Source organism: Nipponia nippon, unplaced genomic scaffold (assembly GCF_047370975.1).
Source record: "Nipponia nippon isolate SJK-2023a ecotype South Korea unplaced genomic scaffold, ASM4737097v1 scaffold_4, whole genome shotgun sequence".
Taxonomy (NCBI): domain Eukaryota; kingdom Metazoa; phylum Chordata; class Aves; order Pelecaniformes; family Threskiornithidae; genus Nipponia; species Nipponia nippon.
The window spans coordinates 108,407,510-108,428,602 of record NW_028262358.1 but is presented as its reverse complement, the minus strand read 5'-3'; the positions used below and the strand labels follow the sequence as shown (position 1 = coordinate 108,428,602).

At 40.7% G+C, this 21,093-nt stretch overlaps 1 protein-coding gene across 14 annotated transcripts in view; it reads right to left on the bottom strand.

Moving 5' to 3' along the window:
- Positions 1-21,093, bottom strand: part of RNF144A (ring finger protein 144A) — a 68,128-nt gene that overhangs the window by 33,174 nt on the left and 13,861 nt on the right. Inside the window, exons 2-6 of one of the 14 annotated variants that reach the window (XM_087775106.1) lie at positions 17,329-17,418; positions 14,694-14,731; positions 14,143-14,295; positions 13,039-13,080; positions 11,911-12,000 (exon numbers count right to left, since the gene is read on the bottom strand). The exons of 1 other annotated variant lie outside the window; for it this stretch is intronic. The gene's annotated coding sequence lies outside the window, so the exon portion shown is untranslated. 12 more of the 14 variants (XM_087775103.1, XM_087775105.1, XM_087775101.1 and 9 more) reach the window with 12 other exon arrangements.

The following is a 21,093-nucleotide window of genomic DNA, read 5'->3' as shown; positions in this document are numbered from 1 at the left end:
CAAGACCCCCAAGTCAGCAGGGACTAGCTTACATGATCAAGACTGGTGGCTGAGAGCATTCAGTGGCAGTCCTGCAACTTGGATTGTTTGTTAACCCTTTGTCAGAGTTTGAGCTTGACACCATTTTCCCTGTTCCTAGGCTTTTCCACTGATCCTCAGTAGAATTCATATTTCCCCGGCAATATAAAGAAACCTATATGACAGAATTGACCAATTAGCAAGTATTTTTTGTTGGTGTTGCCAGTTGTTATTATGTAACTGTACCATAGACTGATAAGGCCATTTAAAAGTCCCTCTATAAAGCAAATCAATGAATAAATTCACCCACTGGGTAGATTTTTTATGGTTATAAAAGTTGGCAGGCAGACTTAATGTCTCCTACTTACCAACCCCAGTTAGTTACTGGTGTCTATCACTGCATTAACTGTCTGTCTCCAAGTCTTCATCCTCACAGAACTGCTTTGGAGACAAAGTAAAAATAATTCTCTTTGCTAGATGTCAGGCAAACTAACACACAGAAGACTGGATCACATTGATGTTTAGAGATAACTAGCTTACAGAGGCTTGGTGCCTTCCTTCTTTAGGTTCTTAAATCCTGCCAAATGCCTACCTCACTCTTAAGGCTCACTCATAAATTTGATCCACAATCAACTGCACAAGTCCAGCAGACATCAGTCGTCCTTTGAATTCCAGGCAACCCCAACCAGTAAAGCCATGTTCTGTTTTCCAGCAGTATAATAGGCTGCTGTTTTCAGGCATAACTCTTTTCAACACATAAACTTCAGCTTGTACAGAATACTGCAGAAAGTCATGTCAACACATAGCCTGTCGTGAACTCTTCAGACCTGGCCTGTAAGTCCTTACACTGGCTAACCATCAACTCCCAAGCTCACCATCTCTGTTCTTATCTTCAAACTATTCCAGGGTCTGAGGCCAGAGGAGATAAAAGACCGTGAAAAAGTTTAGAGCACTGTCAGCAACTTCAATCTCCTGGCCAATATAGCATGTGGGAAACAGGCTCTTTCTTGAGTTGAAACCGAATCATTCCAGGGACTTCGGTCCACCCCATGAATAGCCACTATGCTTCTTTGCTTTATCTTCCTGACTGATACAACACATTTTAAATATATATATATAAATATCTAATTATATGCACATTTATATATAATATAAAAATACATACATGTGTAGAGATTACATTCAAACATTCCAATGCCCAAGAAAAAAGAAAAAGAAGAAAGAACAGCTGGTTTCTCACTAAAAGGTACCTGAACAATAGCATTAAGAGTGCAAAAAAAAAAAATCTACTGGACTGCTTCTGGGACAAGTCACTGAGTTAGAAGAAGTTAAAGTTTTCTTTGCTAAACACCCAGCTAACAATTTTTCTTGTTTCTTTTCCAGAGAAATTAGAACATCATAAGGCAAAAAAAATTTACACAGCTTGGTTTGATTACATCACAGATCATGAAAGATTTTAAATATTAGAAAAGTAAGACAGCTGCTAGATCTATGGATGTATATGACAATGTTCCCTATCAAATGCATGGGTGGGTAGAGAGCAAAACATATTATGGAAACAAACAGAAAAAAAAGACAGATTTTTAAAGCTCCAGCTTCTAAAGAATTCTACAAATAAACATGCCACAAGCTTGTCTTCTGTCCGTGCAGAGGTACCTCAGAGGGCCTACAAAAGCCTAGACACTGCAGCACAGGCATATCACCTAGATCTGAAGCTAGCCAGCATGAATGCAACACATTTTGGTCTGGAGGGAATGAGCCTGCCCATCTCGTTTGCTTGCTTTAGGAGTCATCAACCCATTAGATCCTCATTTTATGTATCCCAAAAAATACAGCCACTGAATAATCTGACAGATCCAAAGATTTTTCTGACCTTGCACTTTCCTGTGTTTGTCACCAGCTCTGGTGCCACTGTGGCTTCTCAAAGCACTGCCAAACAGCAGCAACCTGAAATAAACTGGGTGTGGCTGTTATTCAGACCCTGTAGGCAGGGGTGAAAACATTTCAAAGAAAAAAAAATCATTTTACTCCATGTGAAAGAAATTGTTGTCAGGCAGAAGGGAAAGAACTGGGAGATTCAAAGGTATGGAGAAAAAAAACCCTGTAATTTAATAAAAAGAAAAAAGGGGTGAGAAAGAAGACAGAGAACACGGGAAAGTTGGGGAGGAATGAGGAGAAAATAGGGGAAAAAGATCTTCCTGGCTGTTCCCAATAGTTGTACAGAGCCCAACAACTGAAGTGGAATTCCACTACATTATGCCCCAAACATTCAATATCCCCAAAAGATGACATGAATAGAAGGACAGAGAAGTAGTAATATTAAATAACATTTCTCAGAAGTCTATGTCTAATCGGTGTTTGCTATCCAAGAGATTATATGAGTCCTGGAGCAGCACAGCACCTCAAGTGAGACCTGGGAAGTCTTTGCACCATCCCATTTCCCAGCAGTGGAGTCCCAGACCCTTAGCACACCTCAGGGCATTCTCAGTAGCCAGAGAGACAAGGCCTCAAGATAATTTGGAACAGCTAGGCCAAGATGCTACACATTTTAAAAGCATCCTCCTCCATGCTGAGCAGGAAAATTCCATCCTCCATTGTACTGGAGATCTAAACACTGTAGCACAGGTCAATCACCTGGATCTGAAACTGGCATGAATGCAACACATTTTGGTCTGGAGAGAATGAGCCTGCCCATCTCATTTGCCTGTTTTAAGAGTCATGAACCCATTAGATCCTCATTAAAAACTCCCATAAACTTTAATGCAATGAACCACACTGCCTTTGAATACTAGGGTCAAGACCAAGGTACCATCTATGAATTATTGTGGCAACCACTAAGCCCATGCAAAAGTGTGGAAGACCATGGGTTAAATCACTAACAATTGAAATGTTTAAGCTCTATAAGTATCTTAGAGACAGGAAAGTCAGCTGCATACAGAATCTAGGAAATAAAGATTTTTCTCCATATGAAGAGTGACTCTACACTCCATTGTTCCTCTTCTCTCAAAGTTTCAACAAACCAGAACCAAGACTACATGACTGAAATAGCAGTGAGACTCTACGATCAAGCACAGATTAAAACAACTTATTGGCATCATGACCAAAGGAACGAGAGTTCAGGAAAAAAAAGCCCCAAACCTTCCCTCTCAACTGACAGTTGGATACAACAATAGCAGGGTAATCTTTCATGAAAGGAGTTGTGATATGAATAACCATTTCAGCAGATGACAGCAACAACCAGGAGACTTTCAGAGTGAAGGAGCAACATCCTGTTGACTTGGCTTTTTTGGTTATCAGAAGACAAAAATCAGAAACAGTCAAACCCATTTTCCTGGCTGAATGTTTTCAGATTTTGCTTCTACTGGAAGAAAGCTGAGGGTTACTAAGTTTTCAGATTTACAGAGTATTCTGCACCCTGTAGCTACCACCTTTGTTAACAGAATTCATGCTCAAAACCATGGGTACACCAAGGGCTATGAAGCTAGCATTCATCAGCCAAGGCAGGCAGCTCAGAATGCAGTTAAGTCCTGCTCCAAATTAACATGATTAAGGATATACTTTCACGTTTTCCAGCTATAAGCTCCCCTTTAGTCATGGGCTGTAGGTGCCTACTTTAGGGTGTGCTGACTATTTTGGCAGTTCTGTGGGCCATACCAACTAGAGCTCTGCTACTGGCTACAGGTAACCCAGTTAAGGACCTGCATTTAAAATAGCTTAAATTTCCACCCATATGCCTTGCCCTCTTGCTGGTCCTAACTCTCCCACAATGAACAGAGACCAGGGTGAATTGATTAGACAACATCTGTAAGAGGTCTTGAAGTGAGGTAGGATGAAGCCAACCTAAAAGAGATTGGTCTTAACCAAAGCCAGTTGTAACTCAAGCATGCAACTTACAGCTGCAACAACCCCCAAACACTATCTAGCAGTGAGAAGTCACTCGTGACTGAATTATTTTCTAGCTTGTGAAGGCAACAGTAATAACAAGGGCACAGACAATTCCACTGCTCTCTAGGGTAACATCTTATTTGATTATTTTCCAGAAACTTGTAAACTACCCAGTCAAAAACAACTGCTTTGCTATGCCTTTTCTCCCACCCCTAACGTTTTCCCATGTTTTTATTTTTCTCTTCCCCAAGTCATTCCCCCTCCACCCCTTTCCTCGCTTCCTCCTATTCTTTCCCTGCTCTCTGCTTACAAGGAACTGATGAATTAATACACTCCAAGCTGTCTCCACACTAGCAATAAATCGGTAAGGAGCAGTTTGAAACTTTAACATACCACAAGGTTTTTCCTTTTCCACAGTTGACTCTCTCAGAAAAGTAAGAGCTATGTTTACACAAAACCCAAGTAACACCAAGCTTGAGCTCTGTGGGTTTTTTCCTCATTGGGGGGGGGAAGGGAAGAGAAAAGCCTTAGAAGCTTAGAGCTAGAAACCACATTTAAAGCTGTGCAAAATTACTGACAAAATGCAAATATGAGCAAGGGGAGTGGAGCCCTAGTTCTGACTGAAACACTTGGAGAGACGAACTGAGCAATTCTCTCATTTCCACCAGTCAAAATTGTCTTTTTCCTTGCAACTATAGCAAAATGCATGCTTGGTGCACTGCCCAGTCCTGTACTTCCATAGCACTTGTCAAGTCTCAGATGAAGGAACAAAGTACATGGGATTGAAAAAGCCCACTGTAAACCCTCTTGCCATCTTACACTCGTATACTAACAGTGGAGCTCAGGTTTTAACAACAGCTCACATCATATCTGTAAGACAACATATACACAAGTACCATCCCTTAATGTGCTACACTTGAACCACAAAGCAGATGTGCTAATAGCTGAAAACCCAAACTTCACCCCACTCTGAATGCTGTTAACTTACCCACAGCTCTCTTCTTTCCTGTGACTCAACAACTACAAAATTCCACGCAGATAGCTGTAAGAGGCAGCATTTTTCATAGCTCTCAGTGTGGACAGCGAGTTCCCAGTTTCATGCCCCAGATCTGCCCCTCAGAGATTAGCATGAAGTTCTCCCTTGTTCTGACGAGTTATCTTTCACTAACAATATTAAGAGAGAAGGACCAACAGAGCACATATAGTCAATAGGACTAGGAAAAAAAACATTGTCAAAGTACAAGAATGGAGAAAGAGCCTTCGTAGAAAGAGCAAAACTTCATAGAAGTGTTTTGTGCAATAATTACAGCCATCTGGAAAATTACTTTTACTTTTTCCAAAACCATGCCTAAAAACAGCAGCTCTAGCTAGAAGCTGGACAGCTTCACTGCGGAAGTAACAGCTTCCATCATATTGCACTGTCCATCAGCTATGACCCAGAACTGCCCCTCTAGTCTTCAGAGGACAAAAAAGTACAGTGTATTTGAATTAGATGTCATGGCATACAAACTCACTCACCATGTCAGTGTGACACACCAGACTAAGCATAAGGAGAAACCTAGGATGGCATTCAGGCTACCTAAGATTGTCACCCTATTGTTAGTGCCTAAAGAAGCAGATTTTCAAAGATAACTGCCTATATTACTTACTCAGTGAGACACAGGAAAGTGATTTTGAAGACCTTCAGAGGGAGATTGTGTATCTAGTACCAGGCACCTCACCCAAAGGGAAAAAAACACTCAAACAGAAAAAACCCACCACATCTTTCTGGAAGAATTCCGTCTCCTCACAATAAATCCAATGGCTTGGGCTGTGCAATGGGCTGAATTATAGATCAGGAAGATTTCCCACGCCCTCCCCTTCAGTGTTTGAGAGAGAGAGAGAGAGAGAGAGAGAAAACTCTGATACAGCCTGCTTGGTACATCCTGCAAACAGGATCTAGCCTGATCAACAGTACTAGCTACTCACTGTGTCTCTTAGTAGTGGTACCAAACTTAAAAAGGGGTAATAGAGGAAAGATTTGAGAATTCCTGTATCTCTCACCAAACAATTAACCCTTCATATCATCTGATGCTCCACATGATAAAAACTACACCTATGAGCTAGGACATTTTACAACAAACTTCTGGCCTGACAAACTTGATGACTCTGGATTCAAATTTCTCTCTGCACACTGTTCAAATTCAGTTGATCATTTCCCTGCATCCTCCTAAAAGTTTTATTTTTGTTGTTTTTTTATCTGCTTTCCTCTACATAATACTGTTGCTCTAATCTCCCCCTCCTTGAAGCAGCCTGCCCTCTTCCCATCACATCTGCATCACAATCCAGTTCTTCAGTCTTGCCTCCACTGCACAGTATCCAAAGCAAGGCAGCCCAGGTCAGCAAACAGGTCTATTAGGAAACTGGCTTGGGACAAGTTTTCCTCTTCTCTCTGCGAAAGGAGCAGTTTGCCTTTTTTAAGCACAGTGTTCCAAAATTTAATTATATTATGGCCTGTATTAATATCTCAGCCATGCTAGCCTGGTGAATAAAGTGTTTGTTCGCAAGTTTCCTTTCAGACCTAACAGAATTACATGTTTCAACTACATTTCTCCAAGTCATGTCCCGATGTGACATTCAACCAGCACATGCCTGGGCACAGACCTGTCACTCACATGGGCTAGGGAACTTACAGACAGATTCTTGATATGTAATAACACTCTGATTAGGGGCAGATGTTTAATTTGGTCTGGTATCTTCCTACCTTCTTATTGATGGTCCAGTCAAGTCATTTAGCACAGGCCTTGGAATACCTTCAACAAGCACAATCAAGAGAAAGTTCTTATGTCGGTGTGAACTACTAAGACTGCACACACCAAAAAAAGGATATTCTAGTGATTAGAACATCACCTGATTTATAAGAAACTACTGATAACCTCTGCCTCAAACATACTGCATAACTGAGCAGCTCACACAGTTTAGTTGTGCCTCAGACACATCAGCTGGTACCCACCACATCACATGGGCTAGTGGGTGGATGAGCAGTGCATTAGCTGCCTGACTGCGTGTTTTCCTTCCCTTCTCTCTCTGCAGAGTAAGAAGCAGCATTTGCAGTATTTTCAGAGGTATACTGTATTGGCCTCAACATCAGCGCCAGCTTTAATCCTTCACATTAATATTACTGTTGTATAGTAATGCTTCCTGCTTTGCTGGTGTTTCCCCCCCACATTTAACATTTGCCATGTAACACGTGTACCTGTTTACTGCAGAAAGCAGAAGCACTGTAGCACCCCATCTGCATGTGACAGAGACCATGCACAACGCCTCCGCAACAGTGAAGGCAGAAAGACCCAAACCGAAGGCTGAAGCGCTCAGGCGTGCAGAGACAGCAGAGACCATAAGGGGAAGAAAGGAAAGAGCACAGGTTCACCACAGCAGAAACACTCCCTTCAGGGCTCCCCACCCTACAGTCGTCTAGATGGCAAGTATGGATAAGTTACAGACCTTTGTTTTCGGGAACACATGCAGAGGAATGCTATTGGGATTTTTCTCCACACCGCTTTGTACACTTGAGCACAGCTCTTAAAAAAAAAATCAATAGGTGTTGGGCCTTGGTTTATTACTGCTAGTTTCCATTTAGTTTTCTCCTCTTGCTCATTGATTAACTATAGTAAATTAAGATGCTTTTGGAGCTGGAACTATAGTTTTTCTTTCCTCATTTATAACAAAACCTTAAGAACAAACTACTGGCAGTTCTACATTTGTAAGTGGCTCTCCCTGCCAATTAATTCATTTAGCAAGGACCGTATGGAGCTGATTAGGACTTTTGGGGTTTTTTAACCTTTAATATTAGGGAAGAGACTTGACTTTTGAGTTACCCAAACAGAACAGATGTTGAAAATTATTAAAGGAAAATATCAACCTAGAACAGAATACACCATCAAAAAGATACTTTAAATAAAGCTTTTCTAACATATCAGCATAGTTGATTTGAATTGCAATAAAAAATAAAATAAATAAAAATAAAAAAGCATGTTGCCTTACACATCACCACATTGTTAGAAAAAGGAAGGTATATAAGTCAGTCTCTTACACCTTCTACATACCCACATAATTCAACCTGCTAAAGAGGTTACACCTCAGGTAACAATGAAGCAATGCAAAAACACCCAGTGTGATCAGAGTGCTTGACTTCACTATAGATTTGATACATAGTGAAAGTGACAGCCTACTCACAAGATAGGCAATGCAAAATGTTAGCAGGCATTTCCTTCCAGCACTCCTAACCCCTTCCCCAAAATAACACACACATTGCAACAGGTACTGGCATGTTGGGTATATCCCACACTGCACATTCATAGGAACAGTTTTGGTTTCTGGCTCTGTGCAGGTCACCTGCACCCTGCTCAATCCGTAACTCCTACCTGCTCGTGAGCGTGGGCAGGAAGGATACTGAAACACAGCCCTTGCTGCATGCTTCTTGTGGGTCACAGTGCTGACCTGCTTACTAGCAGAGAACACTCTGGGCACAGGGATAGAAAACATACTTATTCTTCACAGTTTCCCAGCAGAGAGATCTGGCAGGCAGCATGAAGTGAGAAAAATTTGCATAGGCTTATTCTGGCAAGGAGGCAAACATTTCTAAGGCAGCCTAAGTTTGCGCTCATCATGCTAGGGGTTTGTAAAGAGCAGCTTTAAAAACAAAACAGGCAAACAGAGCTTTCTTCAGTCAGTCTTGATGGTTTTTTTTAAAGGAAGTTAACATTACCAGAATTAAGTTATCTTGTTTCCATCTTTAGGAAGTAAAATAAAGCAGCAACAGTTATTTAAAGCACTGATATACACAATATATTCCCTAAGCCACGTTATAAAATGAGCTCCTTCCACAAGTCCAAGTGATCAGTCCATTAAAGGTGACTAAGGTTTGTCCCACAAAAGCAATACCCAGGAAACCACTAACAGCTCTTTAAATATATGCTTCTACCTATCCAAAACATCTACTTCAAGCCTCTCACCTTGGAGACCAGTTATGTCTGAAAAAAACTTTTCAGAAGCTTGACAGATACTCAGATCGTTGCTCTGCACTATCACAGCCAGTTTATTAACAGGAATCAAACGAACTACCTTAAACACCAAGTCAGGTCTCACTTCATACTGAATACCACACCCAGAATAGGGTCAGTATCACCCTCAGAGGGCAAACTCCTCTGTGGGAAAGAGATTTTACTTTTTCTTTTATGTTTGCAAGAGTGCATGCTGCAATGGACCACATGTTTCAGAAGTTAACATCAAAGCAAAGTTATAAAACAATTCAGCTAATATTGATACCCTTGGTACTAAATTCTGTGCCTTAAAAAATGGATGAGTAGCTGAAGTTAGTGGACAACCATTTTCTCTAGACCCACTTGGGTGTCAGGAAGTATCTTTGCCACGGTATTTGAGCAGTTCTGACTCCTGTAGCTTCCCTCCTTCTGTATGCAGCCTAAAAAAGCAGAAGCAATCACGTCAACCATTGAACATTATTTCAGTGTTAAAAAATAAAGCAGAAAAACCTTACTAAGACAGAATTCTACTGGAAAAAGTTACTAAAAAGGCTGAATTAAAAAATGGTAGTTAAAGATACTCTACACTTTCCAGAGGCCACGTGTTGAACATTTTAGATAGTAGGAATCTTTCCAAGTTCAACTCGTGCTTTCCCAAACCAAACAAGGCATAAACCACAGAAGCCTGCCCTCTTTTCAGCTTCTGGGAAGATCACAGATGAGGTCGTTCATTATGGTCCCAGCCAAGTAATATGGTGTACACACACACACCCCACCCACCCAGCTCTTGAGACATACCCCACTATTTAAAGGGAATCCACTGTACTAGGAAATGAATCTTTTTTGGTAAGTTCTGTAATTGTTACTTTTTCATATTTACTTTAATGGTCACTATAGTGTTTTATGTTAAGGAGACCGTGAAAGAGCAGCCACAGTGGTCTGACATACCAGTTTAAAATAGAGATATTTGGAAAGGAATTGCTCCAGAGGTTCTAAACTGAAAAACATGGATTGCAACCCACTGCTTAAAATTAGCTTTTGTGGTTTGTTTTTAAGATATTCCTAGTAACAAACTCAATCTGATTGCTCTCTCTTGGTTGACTTTATTGCACCTAGCAATCTAGGAGGCCAATAATAGAAATTTCATTTAAAATATGGCTATTAATGTTCCTAAAGATAGTCTATTACATGAGTAAGCTGTGTCACAGGCCTGAAGTCATCCTCTAGTTGTTTTTTTTTTTCTTCAGTCAAAGGACAATAAGTGCTTGGCTAGGAGTTAAAAACTCTACATGCTTTTAGGATTAAATAGTTTGTCAATATTAAAACTAGACAGGAAGAAAACTTTCAGAGGGAAGGAACTGAGCCCTGGAATGTCTTTGAATTCCTATTCAATATTTAATGAAAAGACACAAACACACACCCCCCCCCCCCCGTCAAAGAACAAGTGTTTAACCATGAAAGGTATCCCGCATTCTTTTCTCAAACCCTTGGTTAACCTACATTGTCTACTAATAAAGTATTTTGCCCTAGTTAATTGGCAAAGGCAGACCTTTAGTTTCTTTCCAGCAGGAAACCAATTAAATAGATTCAAGGGCAAAGCAGTGCTACTTTAAAAACAAACAAGAGGGAGGAGCACAGTAGCTGGCTGCTGCTTCTCCAAAAGAGTTGGAACAAGCCATTTGTTTAAAAATTGGAGACACAAGGGCAGTGCATCTTCTTTACCCCAGTCAGCACGAATGGTAGCAAGAGCATCGCAGCTTGAACTAAAGTGCTTGGTGGGCTCCAGATCTCATTTAGGTGGGAAGGGCCAGAGCAGTGTAGGAAGACCCCACAAGGCAACAGAAGATGGGAAATTCAGGGTTTCTTTCATCCGTACCGAACTCTGTTCTAAATGGAGAATAGGGAGGATTTTGCACCAGACCTACTGCACCGGCTGTAAGCCAAGGCAATGATACATAAGCTTTAAGCCTCTGAAGTCACGCAGTTGAGTTAATGGGGAGTTTGGGAATATCACTGACAAAGCAACCAGGTCAGTAACTACTGGCACATTTGTAGTCTATCCATATTTCAAGAGAACAAAAAACCCAGACCTCACCAATGAAGATCTACAGAAGACAATGAAAATGAGAACATGCAAACCAGGAAACATCCAAATACAAGATTTAAAAACATATAAAGCATAAGCTGACCACACAGGGCTTCTGACTATGTGGTTGTTAGCAAATGAATAAAAGTAACTAACCATCTGTAAAAATGCTTGATAAAGATAAAAAAAAAATCAGTAGAAAAAAATAATCACAAAGCAATATAAAAGGAACCAATTATGGTCACAGAAAAATAGCATTAGCGTGAGAATTCAGGCTGCTGGGCAGATACATCTTCCCCCAGGCACTGGTCAGCAATACAGGCTCTTTCACTTGGGCACAACACTTCAATACTGAGTGACAAAGTGGACTTCACGTCTAACCATAGGTTTAAATCAACTGAGCTGGGTTGAGGAGGATGCACCAATAGCTGCTAGTGACCCGAAATAACCAGGAGGCCTGGGTTCCTGCAATGCCAGAAGTGGTCAGAGACTTAGCAGATGGAAAAAAGCAGGCAAAGTGGTATGTAGTGCAGAAGGCAATATAATTATCCTGTGTCACAGGCAGTTTGTACTCTCCTACCTTCTCTACTAATACTCAAAATGAAATGTTTTCTTTTGGGGAGATTGGCTTTGTGTTTTGGTTAAAGAAAGCGTGGTTGAAAAGTGGGTGTTGTGCTTGGAACACAGCAAGCGGTGAGGTTTGAGAAGGCTCCAAGTTCCTGGAGAAGTTCCTTCCACAGCCCCTGAGAAAACTACTTTGCTTGTGCCTGTGACAGACCAGCCACCAACCTGCTTTTTCCTCAGCCTTGGGCTGTAGTCCTTACAGAAACGGGAACCAGCACCTCAGGGACATTAAAAGGACTACTGATTAACAAGGTAAGCTGTAAATCAGCCTTTTACCACGGTGATAAAGGGATGAAGCTGACAGATCCCCTCTGAGATGCAGACCTCTTTGGCAGTTCTTATCCTGAAGGACGGTTTCAAAGCAACCTGCAAATTTTATAGGAAAGTGAAACTGGATTGAGACATGCAGAAAGCAAGCCAAAATTAAAGAAAGAGGGAAGAGCTCAATTTCTAACTATTGGGGACAGGGGGAGAAGATTTGGTGATACAGAGATGACAGCAAATACAGAGAGAGCAATTGATCCCTGTTGGGACCAATATACTAACAGGAGAATCAAAAACTGATCAGAGATAAAATTAGAGGCCCCTTTGTAATGCCTAAGGGGCAAGAAAATTTCTCAAGTACTGCTGTAATTATTTGTGTAAGTTGCATTCAAAAAAGTAGAAAAAGTGGAAGTTGTGCTTGTGAAAGCTCAGGAACTGACTTTGTTATGCAGCAAGACCCTTTTGCACAAGACAGATGATTGCTACAAGGACTGGTATGCAGTGGTTGCCTAACTCTTCTCTACGAAGGTCAAAATACACAACAGCAGACAAGTGTCTTGATTTGTGCCTCTTTCCCTACTTTGTTGATTGCCAGTACATTCCAGCACATTTAAGTACTGGAATCCTACTGCTTTTCCCTATTGCTTTATGCATCTACAGTAGTCAGTGTCCTCTAGTCCCTTCACAGTCACGGAACAGGAGAAAAAATTAACTATCCCTAACTCCACTGACTCTTCCAACCCCGTCTTAACAGAAAAGTTACACAGAACCTGGAACAAACTATTCAACTGATTTTACATATACACAATCTGTTAAAAAAGTGAACATTTGCAGCCAGATTTCAGTTCTACAGACTGCAAAAGGAGGGAAGATATAACTCCCATTTAGTTTTTGGCATATGGTACAACCCCAAAACCTCTTATTCAATCTGAACTTACTAGAAACTAATACTAGGTTTAAAAACAAACGAAAAAAAAACAGCAACAACAACAACAACAAAAAAGCCTCTGGTATTTGAAATAAAACCCCAGAAATGCAACCTACAGCTATTTATTTCAATTGGATGCTAAGTTCTTCTGTTGTAGTAGTGAGACATTCAGAACTAAGAATTAAAAACCTTGAAGACTGAGAAGCCCTTACCTGGTTAAAACTGCTCCATTTTGCTCTGCACAAGCCACAGACCTGCACATAAAAACCAGGCAAACAAAGGAATGCAGATGGCTCTAGAATATAATATAAATTACTTTAAAAACTTTGCTTACCAAAAAAACCAAAACAAAACATGATTTCCCACCTTCAAACCTTTCTTTGCTGCTGGGGGAGATTTTTTTGTGGACTAAAGCCAATAAATAGGTTTAATTTTACATCCTGTTACATGAACTATAATTAAAAACAAACTTTACTTTGTGGCTGTCACCACAGAATGAGTTTGTCATCTTTGCAGTGTGATTTGTCCTTTTTGTCACAGGCTGAAAAAAAAACACTGCTAGACTTTTGTAGGCAGATTATATTTACATCTTTACTAAATTTCATTTTACCTATCAAAGTTTTCTATGTTGGACTGAGCCAAGCTATGCCTTTGGCTACTGCTACAAGACATAACAATAATAATAATAGTAATGCAAATTATGAATGTGTCACTGGAGCCAGATCATCCGCACTGCACACTTATCACTAAATTATGGTACACTGACTCAGTTATAGAGGTCTCAGCTGCCATTAGGGTTACAGACAGCTGCTTAGAAAAAATTATCTTTATCTGAAGCAAAGCCAAAATATTTTGATTGCTTCCTTCCACAGCAAAATGAAACATTATAACTATTTTAAGGTTATAAACAATGAGATAGAAATAAACAACTCCATAAGAAAGCACCACAATTTCAAGCCAACACTAGATCATTAGAGAAGAATTTTGCCTTTTACTGGCAAACTCTGACTTTCCCCATCTGCTCCCTTCTCTCCTTACTAATGAGCAGGAGCAAGCTATGTCTATGAAAGCATCTCTAAAGGTGACGAGACACACAAGCTTTTCTCCAGATGCTTAGGAAAGATCAATGAGTTCTGCCACCATGTTCACTATCACACTGACAGGACTGCTGGCCTCTTGCCTGCTAGACGAGGAAAATCAGAGGGCAACACTCCTCTGCTTTGTATTAATAGTCTGAACTATGTATGGTATGTTCTTGTTCGTTACACAAATACCTCATGATCATTCGTATGCCACAAATATTTTCCAATACAGACCTCTGCCAGGATATGCTCCATTTCAGTAATCCTTCAGAGCCATTTCAGTGAAATAGGGTTGGCAGGCAGCAGAAAGATTCAAAAACTCAAGGCACATTTCAGTTATGTATGTGCACGCTACGTCAGAGCTGCTCTCACATCAATCACAGAAGTCTAGAAAAGATCGTAAAAGCCCACAGTTGTTTCACATTTGCCAGAACAATGACACTAAACTAAGGTTTCTACTTCTTTAAGGGAAAGTAAAAACAAAGACCAGCTCCGCATGCTTTCCCAAGAAACAGGACACAGGTCCTGAGAGTATTTTATGCACAGCTTTCCCCTTATATTTCAGAAAGGGAATATGGTGCCTGGAGAGGTTTGAGAATCTTTAGAAGCACCTCAGCAGAAAACTAAAGAAACAGAGAAGTGTGAACAAGCTGCACTGCTGATAAGAACATAGTAGGAAATGGGTGCAGAGGCAGACCACTATGCCTGAAGGCATATAACTCTGGGGGGAGAGGGATGGAAAGCTGATCTCAGGGAAGAGGGCTAACAGACCTTGGCTTATTTACCTTTGCATATGGAGATCCAGAAGAGATACGGTCACTCCCTGAAAACGCATAGGATCATAGAACCATTTAGGTTGGAAAAGACCTTTAAGATCATCAAGTCCAACTGTTAACCTATCACTGCTAAGTCCACCTCTAAACCATGTCCCTAAGCACCACATCTACACATCTTTTAAAAACCTCCAGGGATGGGGAGTCAACCACTTCCCTGGGCAGCTTGTTCCAATGCTTGACTACTCTTTCGGTGAAGAAGTTTTTTCTAATATCCAACCTAAACCTCCCCTGCCTCAACTTGAGGACGTTCCCTCTCATCCTATCACTTGTTACCTGGGAGAAGAGACCAACCCCCACCTTGCTACAACCTCCTTTCAGGTAGTTGTAGAGAGCAATAAGGTCTCCCCTCAGCCTCCTCTTCTCCAGGCTAAACAACCCCAGCTCCCTCAGCTGCTCCTCATAAGACTTGTGCTCTAGACCCTTCACCAGCTTCGTTGCCCTTCTTTGGACATGCTCCAGCACCTCGATGTCCTTCTTGTAGTAAGGGGCCCAAAACTGAACACAGTACTCGAGGTGCGGCCTCACCACTGCCGAGTACAGGGGCACTGTCACCTCCCTGGTCCTGCTGGCCACACTATTCCTGATAGAAGCCAGGATGCCATTGGCCCTCTTGGCCACCTGAGCACACTGCTGGCTCATATTCAGCCGGCTGTCAACCAACACCCCCAGGTCCTTTTCTGCTGGGCAGCTCTCCAGCCACTTTTCCCCAAGCCTGTAGCATTGCATGGGGTTGTTGTGACCAAAGTGCAGGACCCAGCACTGAGCCTTGTTGAATCTCATACGGTTGGCCCCGGCCCATCAATGTGATGGGCACATGATGCAGGCTAATGTATATCACGCAACAGGAGAGGAATTAAAGCTAAAAAGACATCACTGACCACAAGGACAGACATGTATAAACTTGCCATTGCCCATTTATTATAGAAACTTTCTTCAAGTTTCTAAGTATCAGAGATACATTATATGTTTCTATTGCAGCTTTCCAAAAGTAGGGGCAGCAGAAATACTGATTACTTGTAAGCTGAAAGTTTATGAAAGGAATTATACCATCTACAGCCCAAACTGTGAGAGACCCCAGAAACCCTTTCCACTTCTCTATATTTAAATTTTAAATCAACTAGTTAAAATAAAACGAAAGCAATGGAACTGTAAAATTGTTTTTTGAACCTCACCTTGCTTTTTAAGCAAGGGATACTGAAAGCAATAGTCATTTCGGTTTTAAATTAAATTTAATCTCTCTTCCTTTTTTCACCATTTTGTTTTTCTGCTAGTAAAAAAAGATGTGACAAAAAAGATTTTTTTCACTTAATACTAAAAAAGTGAGCAGAAAAACCCCCAGATGAAAAATATTTCAATAAGCTTTACAATTAAACAGTACTTCTTTACACTGAGACATGTTACTCAAGCTTAGCATACAGCTTGTTACATTAAATCCTCAATACTTAAATTTAAGCCAATGAGGGCATTGGCTGTTTTCCCTGTGATCAGAAAGAGTCAAGCAAGAACATCATTACACTTTGATAATTAAGCCAAGAACATGAGTTTCAAAGGAAAGGAGAAAAAAAAAAAAGTCTTCCAGTCTGTAAGTATATGACTTTTCAACACTATTTCCAGAAGATGCATGCATGCAAGAGTGGCATTGCTTGGGAAAATGGAAAGCTACCAACAGCAAATCACAAGCTCAGGCAAATGAAGAATCTAAAAATGTCATTATTTCTGCATATAGCCATGTATGAGAGCAAGCATAATGCAGCACTTCCAGCTCTAGTGATATTTACAGGGTGATCTTTTCCAAACCACAAACAGAGAAGTGGACAGACTTTAATTATTTAAGCAGAATTTTTACTGCCTTCTAGAAGACAAGAAGATAAATATGTGCTCCTTTTTTTTTTTTTGATTGACTGGAAATGCATTTATCAAATATATCAACAATTTACTATGGCATACATATAGATCTGTAGCCATCTCAAAAAGGAAATCACTTCTTTATTATCTCACTTCCTCATCTGGAGTATGGATTTACTACTGTTTAAAACTGAAAATGTAGTATTGTGGGACATTAAACTATTAAATCAAGGACAATATATGAAAGTAAAACAGGCTCTGTTATAGAGCTAAAGATACATATTATATATATGTTATATAGAGATGTAAAAACAAAAGGCTAATGAACCTATTTTAGGTAGTACCATAAAACTGTGGTTCAAAGCCAGTTATCGAACTGCACCAAAACAAGTCTCTCTGCACTTTGGACTTTGCTAGGAAGTTAACTAGAATGCAGATTTTGTTTTCCTACATTTAATTGGTAAATGAAGCAGCCCTTTTCATTCTAGAGCTCCATAATTAAAAGCAAACTTTGACAAATTCCCTCCTCTGTAGTAGTTTGGGCTATGTGGTTTTGATTTTTATAGGGGAACACAACAGCAATTGCAAAGACTATAAAACCCATTTCTCAGGCATTCCCCACCCCACCCCCCCCAGCTCCTGTTGGCATAAGAGTCCCATGAAAGAGTGGCTGCATTGGAAACTGCATCTGTCTGTGCCCAGGCCAAGTGTTGTCAAGACAGTTAATGCAAATGCCTACCACAACAATCTCTCCTTTGTCAGTCACAGGGATCCCATGAGAAAGCACCAACCAGGCTAGGAATTTGGCTCAAGGTAGTGTTAGACAAGCCTGAAAAACAAAAAATAAGGGTCAGACTTTATTTAGATTGACTGTATAAAACCGGAACTAACAGCTCCATTCTGTCAATGAGCTTTCAAAATTGGGTGGTGGCACAAGTGGCCTCAGTGCAGGAAGACGAAAATCAGCTCTTAACCCTTTCTACTCACTGCACTTACTGGCTCAGTTTGTACTTATCAGCTTGGGAAGATTAGTCCCATCACACAAGAGACTTAATTTTTTTTTTAATGCAATGGATTTCCAAGCCTGAAAAAAATACATTTTACTATCATCTTACATAGCTGCAGCCCCCATGACCCAGAACTTCAGGAAAAAGATACTCTGAAGGATCACAAATTGTATTCAGCACTAGGTTCAGGGACTTCTTATATACAAAACCAACAGTGAACTACAACAACTTTCCATGCACTTCACAAAGTATTTCTAGAAACTGTACCAGGAAAACATACATACAAACCCACATGCAAAGCCCAACACTTTGAGCAAAATCAGTCAGAGCATTTTAATAAATGTGATGAGATGCCAGGGAAGAGGAGGAATTCAGAACACAGCAGTTGGCAGGAGTCCTACTTTCACTTCAAGCTATTTCCCATTTTCAGATTTATCCAACAGTTATTTCTGAGAGAGAATTTCTGAGCTCAGCTCCTTTCCAGTGAATACTCAGAAAACCTATATCCTCAAACTGAGTATGTATATTTTTAGCATAAAACCTGTCCTTTATTCAAATCTAAAAAAAGGCAGCTTTGGAATTAGTTTATAGCCAAACATGCAAGATTCTGGTCTTCCTTATTCATCTTAAGTTTTAAAGAACATGCTATTTAAAAATAGTTGTAATTATCAAGGCGTGCATTAACCTTTGGAACTTCTAAAAATGAGCATTTAATTTCTGCAACATTCTCATCCTCCACTCTCTGATATCCATTTAGAGTGAGATGTGATATGGAAAAAAATATCTACTACACTTTTAGAAGAAAGAAAAATAAACAGGAGGTAAAGGAATGGCCTGACAGCTCAGGCAACCTTTACTTGAACAAGCTCAGATATATGCGCGCTGTAACATTTTAGGCTACTGATCAGTTATTCAACCAACAGTTATGTCACCAAAAAGACATTCTCTCCTCCCTGCTTGCACATCCTCCTCACTTTAACCTTCCCCTCCTACTTGCTTCTTTGCCACAAATTCTACTTGAAAATTAGGAAATCTGACAGAATTGTGTTATTGCCCTCTTCCCACATTCTCTTGACATTTTAGGAGGGAAAAAAGTAACAAAAAAAATCTATTTTCATTACAGTATATCTGCTTGTAAAACAAAACTGCTATCTGGAGCTTAGGGTCAGAAGGACCATTGGATCCATTAGCTTGTTAACCTGAACACCACAAATTATTACCCATTTCCCAAGTACCCTAAAAGCAAGACAAGTAACTTGTACATGGCTAACAAATACCACCCGGGCACATGACCTGCCTTGGGCAGGGCACCTCAAGAGATCCACCACTTTCTGTAATTGTGGGAAGGGCAATTTACTGGTTTGAAGAGCTGTAGCCGTTCACCTTCTTTCCATTTGAACTTCAGCCACTTGTTCTAGTTATGCCTCTCACTCTCTACATGGGAAGAGGAAGAAAAAAAAAAAAAAGAAGGTAAAAGAAATTTAGTACAGGATACTTTCTTGTCAAGGCAGCTAAAATGCTCAGTCTCTTCTCATACTGTTGGGGCATGGTTAGTTTTTAAGCTGCCTGCAAACTCCTTTCCTACAGCTCTACTACGGATGTTTTCCAGCTCTTCTGCCAGCCCTCCTTCTTCCTTAGCACAAAACTTGTCCTGGCCAGTACTCTCAGTCATTGCATCAGCTTCATCCGACTCAGGCATCTCCTGACCTCTTTCTTCCTCTTAAAATCTTGCCCTTGCCAGCACCTCACCCAGCACTGCACTAACTGCTCCACCAGCACTGCCTTCCTGGGGCCCTCCCTCCCACTTCTATCTTTCAAAGGCAGGAGGGATCCTGAGGAAACAATTCCCTATATCAGTGGCATTTGTCTCTCCTCCTGTTTGCTCCTGGGCAATCTCTTCCAGCCACAAAAATTCAGTTATCCTCTCTACAGAGGGACCTCACAGATTTACCTCCTATTCCAGGCCTCTCTCTCCTTATCCAAACTGGAAATTTCAATCCTCCTCTCGGACATTTCCTTGGAGATATCCAGCTACTACGTTAAGCTCTACAAAGAGACAGACAAACCTCTTATCTCCCCTCCCACACAAGGCTTTCCCAAGAGGCTCTTCCTTGATTAGCCAGCATCCTGTCAGTCCCCCAGCCTGCAAACTGATCATGATATTCAACAAGAACCTGTACATCTAAATCCTGTAGAAAGAACACGCACAATATACATAAAATGCAGTCTTTTCCTTCTGATCTGTCAGACAACTAAAATGCTCATCCAGGCACTCAAGATCTTCCTCCTTTTCTTGGGCTTCAGCCAAGAAAATTTGACTTTGAGAAGTATTTCTGAAGGAACATAACCTAGGGTCATCTCCTCTGCATGCCACCTTGCCATTTTAACTGTTTTTCGCTATTTAATTCACGTAAAAAAACCCGATCTCCTTCTCCATAATTTTAATAACCTTCTCAGGCTGTTTTCTCTAGGTCATTTTTTACCAGTCTAAGAGCCAGCTGCCTACTTCTGATCAGCTGGTGACATCGTCCTCCATCACCAACAGAGCAATCTATCTCACAGAGATGGACTTGACAGATCAATCCATCTGACCTATTTTAGACATTTGTCTTTGGATGAGATAAAGTCTGTCCTAAAATTACCTGGAGAGGGATCCAATAATTACAAATAAGACAAGTGCGGGGGGGGGAAGCTGCTTACACCCCACCCTTTCCACATTAAATCACTACCAGGAATTTTTTCAGCACTAAATTCTTGTGGCTCTTTTTCTATACTTTCTGCAAGTTTTCAAGACTTTTTAAAGATGTGAAAACTAGGACCAGGTACAGAATTTGCATATTACTGTCATTAATGCCACGCAGAGAGAAAAATGTTTCTTTTATAAATCCCATCAGCCAAGGATTAATTAGCCCTCTCTCCTCCCTCTGCAAGAGTGCACTCAAAAGTTATCCAATACGATCCCTAATACCTTTGCAGAGTTGCTGCTTACCAGGATGCAGTCTCCCATGCTACAGATGTGCAAAAAACTTGTCACTGAGTAATTTGACTGCATTCAGCCACACCCTGCATACCTACCTTTGGTTTTACTCATCAAAAAGAAAGAAATAATTCTTTGTGACTGCTTACTTACCATTAAAATCTGGGAATGACAGACTGGTAAACAGCATAATCTGTTGGGGTTTTTTTTGGTTTGGTTTTTTTTTTTTTTTTTAAAGCTTCTGTCTTACAAATGAAACTGTTAAATGGTGTCTAGTCTAGGCCTAGTCCTTCTGGAGCATCTTGATTCCCAGTTTATTTCCCACAGACATCTACTTGTTTACATTTTGCAGTCAGCTGCTGCTCCATTCACCCAGCGCGCTTTTGCTGACGTGCTATAATGGTTTTCCCAACAAGAAACCTCTATTCTACAGAGCCACAAGCTGACAGGCAGAATTAGGAAACCTGTGTCAGGCTCAGCACAGGACCAGTGACAGATGTGGAAAGAAAGGCTCTGGGAT